The sequence below is a fragment of the Rhinolophus ferrumequinum genome, chromosome 3 (genome assembly GCF_004115265.2).
Source record: "Rhinolophus ferrumequinum isolate MPI-CBG mRhiFer1 chromosome 3, mRhiFer1_v1.p, whole genome shotgun sequence".
Classification (NCBI taxonomy): domain Eukaryota; kingdom Metazoa; phylum Chordata; class Mammalia; order Chiroptera; family Rhinolophidae; genus Rhinolophus; species Rhinolophus ferrumequinum.
In genome coordinates, this window is record NC_046286.1 from 4,660,342 (window position 1) to 4,667,271 (window position 6,930).

Here is a 6,930-nt window from a genome sequence, read left to right on the forward strand (position 1 = left end):
ATTTACTGCCTATGTTTTCTTCCAGGAGTTTTATGGTTTGGGGTCTTACATTTAAGTATTTAATCCATTTTGAGTTTATTCTTGTATATGGTGTAAGAAGATTGTACAGTTTCATTGTTTGCATGTATCTGTCCAGTTTTCCCAGCACCATTTATTGAACAAATTGTCTTGATCCCACTGTATATTTTTACCTCCTTTGTCATAGATTAAATGACCATATAGGTGTGGGTTTATATTTAGGCTCTCTATTCTTTTCCATTGATCCATGTGTCTGTTTTTATGCCAGTACCATGCTGTTTTGATTACTATAGTCTTATAGTATAGTTTGATATCAGGTAGTGTGATACCCCCAATTTTGTTCTTTCTCAAGATTGCTTTGGCTATTTGGGGTCTTTTGTGGTTCCACATAAATTTTAAGATTATTTGTTCTAGTTCTGTGAAAAATGCCATTGGTATTTTGATAGAGATTGCATTGAATCTACAGATTGCTTTGGGTAATATGGATGTTTTAATGGTGTTAATTCTTCCTATTCATGAGCACAGCATATGCTTCTATTTATTTGTATCTCTTCAATTTCTTTCTTCAGTGTCTTACAGTTTTCTGAGTACAGGTCTTTTACCTTCTTGGTTAAATTTATTCCTAGGTATTTTTTTAATGCAATCGTAAACGGGATTGTTTTCTTAATTTCTTTTCCTGACAGTTCATTATTGGTGTAGAAAAATTCAATCGATTTCTCAGTATTAATTCAGTAAATGAATTACTGAATTCATTTACCAGTTCTAATAGTGTTTTGGTGGAATCTTTAGAGTTCTCTGCATACAGTATAATGTCATCTGCAAATAATGATAGTTTTACTTCTTACTTTCCAATTTGGATGACTTTTATTTTTTTATCTTGTCTGATTGCTGTGGCTAGGACTTCCAATACTATGTTGAATAAAAGTGGTGAAAGTAGGCATCCTTGTCTTGCTCCCGATCTTAAGGAGAATGACTTTTAGCTTTTCCCTGTTGAGTATGAAGTTAGCTGTGGGTTTGTTATATATGGCCTTTATTATGTTGACACATGTTCCCTCTGTTCTCACTTTGCTGAGAGTTTTTATCATAAATAGATGTTGGATTTTGGTCAAATGTTTTTTCTGCATCTATTGATATGATCATATGATTTTAATCTTTCATTTTGTTTATGTGGTTTATCACATTAACTGATTTGTAGATATTGAACCAATATTGCGATCCAGGAGTAAATCACACTTATCATGGCGTATGATCTTTTTAATGTATTGCTGAATTCAGTTTGCTGAGGATTTTTGCATCTATGTTCATCAGGGATACCAACCTATAATTTTCTTTTTTCTTTCTTTCTTTCTTTCTTTTTTTTTTTTTTGTAATATGTTTGTCTTGTTTTGGAATCAGGATAGTGGTGGTCTTGTAAAATGAGATTGGGAGATTTCCCTCCTCTTGAATTTTTAAATTCTTCTTTGAATGTTTGGTAAAATTCACCTGTGAAGCCATTTGGTCCAGGACTTTTGTTTATTGGAAGTTTTTGATTACTGATTGGATTTCATTAGTAGTATTTAGTTAGTTCAGATTTTTTGTTTGTTCTTGATTCAGTCTTGGAAAACTGCATGTTTCCAGGAATTTATCCATTTCTTCCAGTTGTCCAACTTGTTGGCATATAATTGTTCATAATATTTTTTTGTTATCCTTTGGATTTGGTGTCAGTTGTCACTTCTCCTCTTTCATTTCTGATTTTACTTATTTGGGTCTTCTTTTTCTCCTGATGAGTCTGGTTAAGGGTTTATAATTTTGTTTATCTTTTCAAAGAATCAGTTCTTGGTTTAACTGATCTTTCATATTGATTTTTTAGACTCTATTTCATTAATTTCTGCTCTGATCTTTATTATTTCCTTCTTTCTACTCATCTTAGGCTTCATTTGCTCTTCTTTTCCTAGTTCCTTTAAGTGTAGGATTAGATTGTTTGTTTGAATTTTTTTGGTGTTGTTTCTTGAGGTAGACCTGTAGTGCTATGAATTTCCCTTTTTAGGACTGCTTTTGCTGTGTCCCATAGATTTGGGGTCATTACGTTTCCATTTTCATTTGTCTCAAGGTATCTTTTGATTTCTTCTTTGACCTTGTTGTTGACTCATTCATTGTTTAGTAGCATGTTATTTAACCTCCATGTGTTTGTGTGTTTTTCAGTGTTTTTCTTGTAACTGATTTCTAGTTTCAGTTACCATTGTGGTCAGAGAAAACGCTTGATATTTTTTATTTCAGTCTTCTGACATTTATTGAGACATATGGTCTATCTTGGAAAATGTTCCACGTACGTTTGAAAAGAATGTATAGTCTGCTGCTTTAGGGTGAAATACTCTAAAAATATAAATTAAATCCATCTGGCCTAGTATGCAATTTAAGGCCACTCTTTCCTTGTTGATTTTCTGTCTGAAAGATCTGTCCATTGGTGTCAATGGGGTGTTAAAGTCCCTATTATGATTGTATTACTGTCAATCTCTCCCTTTATGTTGGTCAATATTTGCTTTGTATATTTACCTAAATATACCTATGTTGAAGGTATAAATGTTTACAAGGGTTATACCCTCTTGTTGGATCGATTCCTTTATCATTATATAATTTCCTTCTTTGTCTCTTATTATAGGTTTTATTTTAAAGTCTATTTTGTCTGATATAAGCATTGCTACTCCAGCTTTTCTGTTTATTTGTTTCTGTTCACATTAAATATCTTTTTCCATTCTTTCATTTTCAGTCTGTGTGTGTCTTTCAATCTGAAGTGGGTCTCTTGTAGAAAGTATATGTATGGGTCTTGTTTTCTTATCCATTCAGCTACCCTATGTCTTTTTTTTTGGGAGGGCGGAAGGGGAACAGGGGAACAGTGTGTACTTCCAGGACTTTTTTTTTCTAAGTCAAGTTGTTGTCCTTTCAATCTTAGTTGTGAAGGGTGCCGTTCAGCTTCAAGTTGTTGTCCTTTCAGTCCTAGTTGTGGAGGGCACAGCTCAGCTCCAGGTCCAGTTGCCATTGCTAGTTGCAGGGGGTGCAGCTCACCATCCCTTGCGGGACTCAAGGAATTGAACTGGCAACCTTGTGGTTGAGAGCCCACTGGCCCATGTGGGAATCAAACCGGCAGCCTTTGGAGTTAGGAGCACGGAGCTCTAACCACCTAGCCACCGGGCCGGCCCCTACCCTATGTCTTTTGATTGGAGCATTTAATAAATTTACATTTAAAGTGATCATTGATAGATTCATAGTTACTGCCATTTTATTATTCATATTTATTCCCCCCCTCTGCTTCTTAAAGAAGTCCCTTTAACATTTTTTTCTGTTGGTTTATGTTTTTAATTAATCCATATACAATTACATGTCTTCTGGTTTGTTGAAGCAATAGGTCAGACAACACAATAGGTCAGACAACACATTTGCCACAATAATGTCTGTCAAAGTGGCTGGCCATAAAAACTCCAGCACCACATTCATCTGAAGAGCACTCCCGATGAAGGTGACTGATTTTGCCATTCTCATCCACCTTATAGTGTTTTAAGACAGCCAGCTTAACCTTCTTTCTCTTATGCTTATTCTTCTTGGGAGTGGTGTAAGACTTCTTCCTTTTCTTAGCACCACCATGAAGTCTCAACACAAGATGAAGAGTGGACTCCTTTTGAATGTTGTAGTCAGACAAAGTATGTCCATCTTCCAGTTTCTTGCCAGCAAAGCTCAGTCTTTGTTCATCAGAAGAAATTCCTTCCTTATCCTGGGTCTTGGCCTTTACATTTTCTATTGTATCCAAGGGTTCAACCTCAAGAGTGATGGTTTTCCCAGTAAGGGTTTTCACGAAAATCTGTATCTTAGCAGTGGTTCCACCATTGATGGTGGATTGGAAATGCCATTTACCATTTCTTGTAATACTGGTTTGATGGTGATGAACTCCTTTAGCTTTCTCTTTTCTGGGAAGCTCTTTATCTCTCCTTCGATTTTAAATGATAGCTTTGCTGGGTAGAGAAGTCTTGGTTGTAGGACCTTGCTTTTTATCGCTTTGACTATTTCATGCCAATCCCATCTTCTTTTTTTTTTTAAGTATTTTTTTTTTTTTTAATGTGGGGAAGGGGAACAGGATTTATTGGGGAACAGTGTGTACTTCCAGGACTTTTATCCAAGTCAAGTTATTGTTCTTTCAATCTTAGTTGTGGAGGGCGCAGCTCAGCTCCAGGTCCAGTAGCCGTTTTCAATCTTAGTTGCAGGGGGCGCAGCCCACCATCCCTTGCGGGAGTCGAACCGGCAACCTTGTGGTTGAGAGCCCACACCCCAAGCAACTGAGCCATCATGGCACTGGCCCATGTGGGAATCGAACCGCCAGCCTTTGGCATTAGGAACACAGAGCTCCAACTGCCTGAGCCACCAGGCCAGCCCGCCAATCCCTTCTTGCTGCAAAGTTTCTGTTAAGAAATTAGCTGACAATCTTGTGGGAGCTCCCTCGTAAGCAACTATTTGCCTTTCTCTTGCTGGTTTTAGGATTCTCTCTTTGTCTTTAAACTTTGCCGTTTTAATATGTCTTCGTGTGAGCCTGTTTGGCTTCATCTTGTTTGGGACTCTCTGCGCTTCCTGGACTTGTACGTCTATTTCCTTCATCAGGTTAGAAAAGTTCCCAGTCATTATTTCTTCAAATAGGTTCTCAATCCCTTGCTTTCTTTCTTTCTTCTTCTTCTGGTAGCCCTATGATGTGAATGTTATGCTTGATGTTCCAAAGCTCTCTTAAACCATCTTGTATTTTAAAATTATTTTCTCTTTTTGCTGTTCAGATTGGATGTTTCTACTACCTTGTCTTACAAATTGCTGATTCGATCCTCTGTTTCATCTGGCCTGCTGGTGATTCCTTCTATTACATTCTTCATTTCAATTATTGTATTCTTCATTTGTGATTTGTTCTTTTTCATGGTTTCTGTGTCCTTTTTATGCTTACTATGTCTTTGTTGAAGTTCTCACTGAGTTCCTTAAGCTTTCTTTTAACCAGTGTTTTGAACTCTGTCTCCAGTAGGTTGTTTGCCTCCATTTCATTTAGTTCTTTTTCTGAAGTTTTCTCCTGTTCTTTCATTTGAGACATATTTCTTTCTTTCTTTTAAATTTTTTTTTTTTTATTGGGGAACAGTGTGTTTTTCCAGGGCCCATCAGCTCCAAGTCATTGTCCTTCAATCTCATTGTGGAGGGCACAGCTCAGCTCCAAGTCCAGTCGCCGTTTTCAATCTTAGTTGCAGGAGTCACAGCCCACCATCCCATGGGGGAATTGCACCAGCAACCTTGCTGTTAACAGCTTGAGCTCTAACCAACTGAGCCATCTGGCCACGATTCTGGCAGCTCAGTGGCAGCTTGTTGTCTTCAGGCTAGTTGTGGAGGGTGCAGCCCACCAGCCCATGTGGGACTCGAACTGCTGCCAAGAGCTTGTGCTCCAACCAACTGAGCCATCCAACTGCCCTGGAACGTACTTCTTTGTTTCCTCATTTTGGTTGCCTCTTTGTGTTTGTTTCTATGTATTAGGTAGATCTGTGTCTCCCAGTCTTGGCAGGGTGGCCTTATGTATTAGGTGTTCTATGTGGCTCAGTGGCACTGTCTCCCTGGTCACCTGTGCTGGGTGCTCCAGGAGTGTCCCTTGTGTGGGTTGTGTGTGCCCTCCTGGTGTAGTTGAGCCTTGATTGCTATTAGCATGTCAGTAGGTGGGATTCACCCTCAGGCTTACTGGCTGTGGGATTTGGGCACGTCCACAATTTACAGGCTGCTGTGGGGTGGGTTTCCATGTGGAGCAGGATTAGCTCCAGTGGGCCCTGGTGCCCTTTGGGTGTGCTGCCTTTGGGGCTAATAGGGTGGTGCTCTGCTGTGGTCTGAAGCCAACCTCCAGATATGTTCTGGGACCTCTTGGAAGGGGCTCTGGTGCATACCCAGGTCAGCCACTGCCACTGGTTGCAGACTATCTGGTAGGAGATACAAAGCAATCTTAGGTTGGTTGCTCTGTGTGCTGGACCTGGAGGCATGTGGGAGATCCCACACTGTGAGCCGAGGACTTCTGCCACCAGTATCAGACCTAGGGTAGCTCTGCAAAAAGCCCAGGACACCCCGAGGTCTGTGGCTGCATGCCGGCTCTCATAAGGCTCAGCCGCTGATAAAGCCTTATGTGGTATGTGAGTTGGGTAAGGAGGGGTCTCAGGGTGGGATGGGTGGTGTTCACCAGGTTAATGTAGATTCTGGTTTGGTGTCAGTGCCAAGCCTGGACATACTCAGCAAAAGTCTCAGAGCACACTGAGGCTAGCTTGTGCCCACCTGGGGCTTGCAAACCCCTGAGAGTTGTCCAAGAAAGAGTGCCATGCGGGTGGGTCTGGCTGCTGGCCAAGAATGTGCCTCTGGCATTGTGCGAATTGGATAGGGTTGGGTCCCAGGGAGTCACCAGGTTAGAGTGAGTGGAGTTCACGAGGCCAGATTTGGCCATGTTGGAGAAGGCTCAACACGGGAAAGATGGTGCCCACCATCAGCTGCATGGGAGGATGATTTTATACAGGGAAAATGGGGACTGTCCCTCCAGTCCTCACCCTAAAGCCACGCAACTGTGTCTCCCTGTGTGTCTCTGACTCCTTCTGAGTAACGGTCCCTCTGCTGCAGCCCAGGGTGAGTGCCTGTGAGAGTCTGTGCATGGGAGCTTTAAGAGGATGTCTGGGTTTCCCACAGCCTTCCTTCTCACTTGGATGGTCAGAATCCTCACTGTTTTTCACAGCTAGATGTTGTCGTACTCCAGGAGGGGGAGCCCAGTGTGGAGTCCCTTGCTCCTCTTCAACAGGTGAGATATCCCTCCTGATTCTCAACTGTGACATGCAGATGTGGGACTGGCCTCCTTCACGTCCCTGATCCTCCTGCCAGTCTTGACATGGCTTCTTTATA

General features: G+C 40.9%; 1 pseudogene across 1 annotated transcript; it reads right to left on the minus strand.

The window, feature by feature from the left end:
- Positions 1–3,369: 3,369 nt before the first annotated feature.
- On the minus strand, positions 3,370–6,405 carry LOC117018702 (ubiquitin-40S ribosomal protein S27a-like; annotated as a pseudogene). Its single transcript, XR_004422289.1, has 2 exons — positions 6,319–6,405; positions 3,370–3,856 (listed from the first exon to the last, which is right to left on the minus strand). The product of XR_004422289.1 is annotated as a ubiquitin-40S ribosomal protein S27a-like (transcript).
- Between the last annotated feature and the right edge of the window lie 525 nt (positions 6,406–6,930).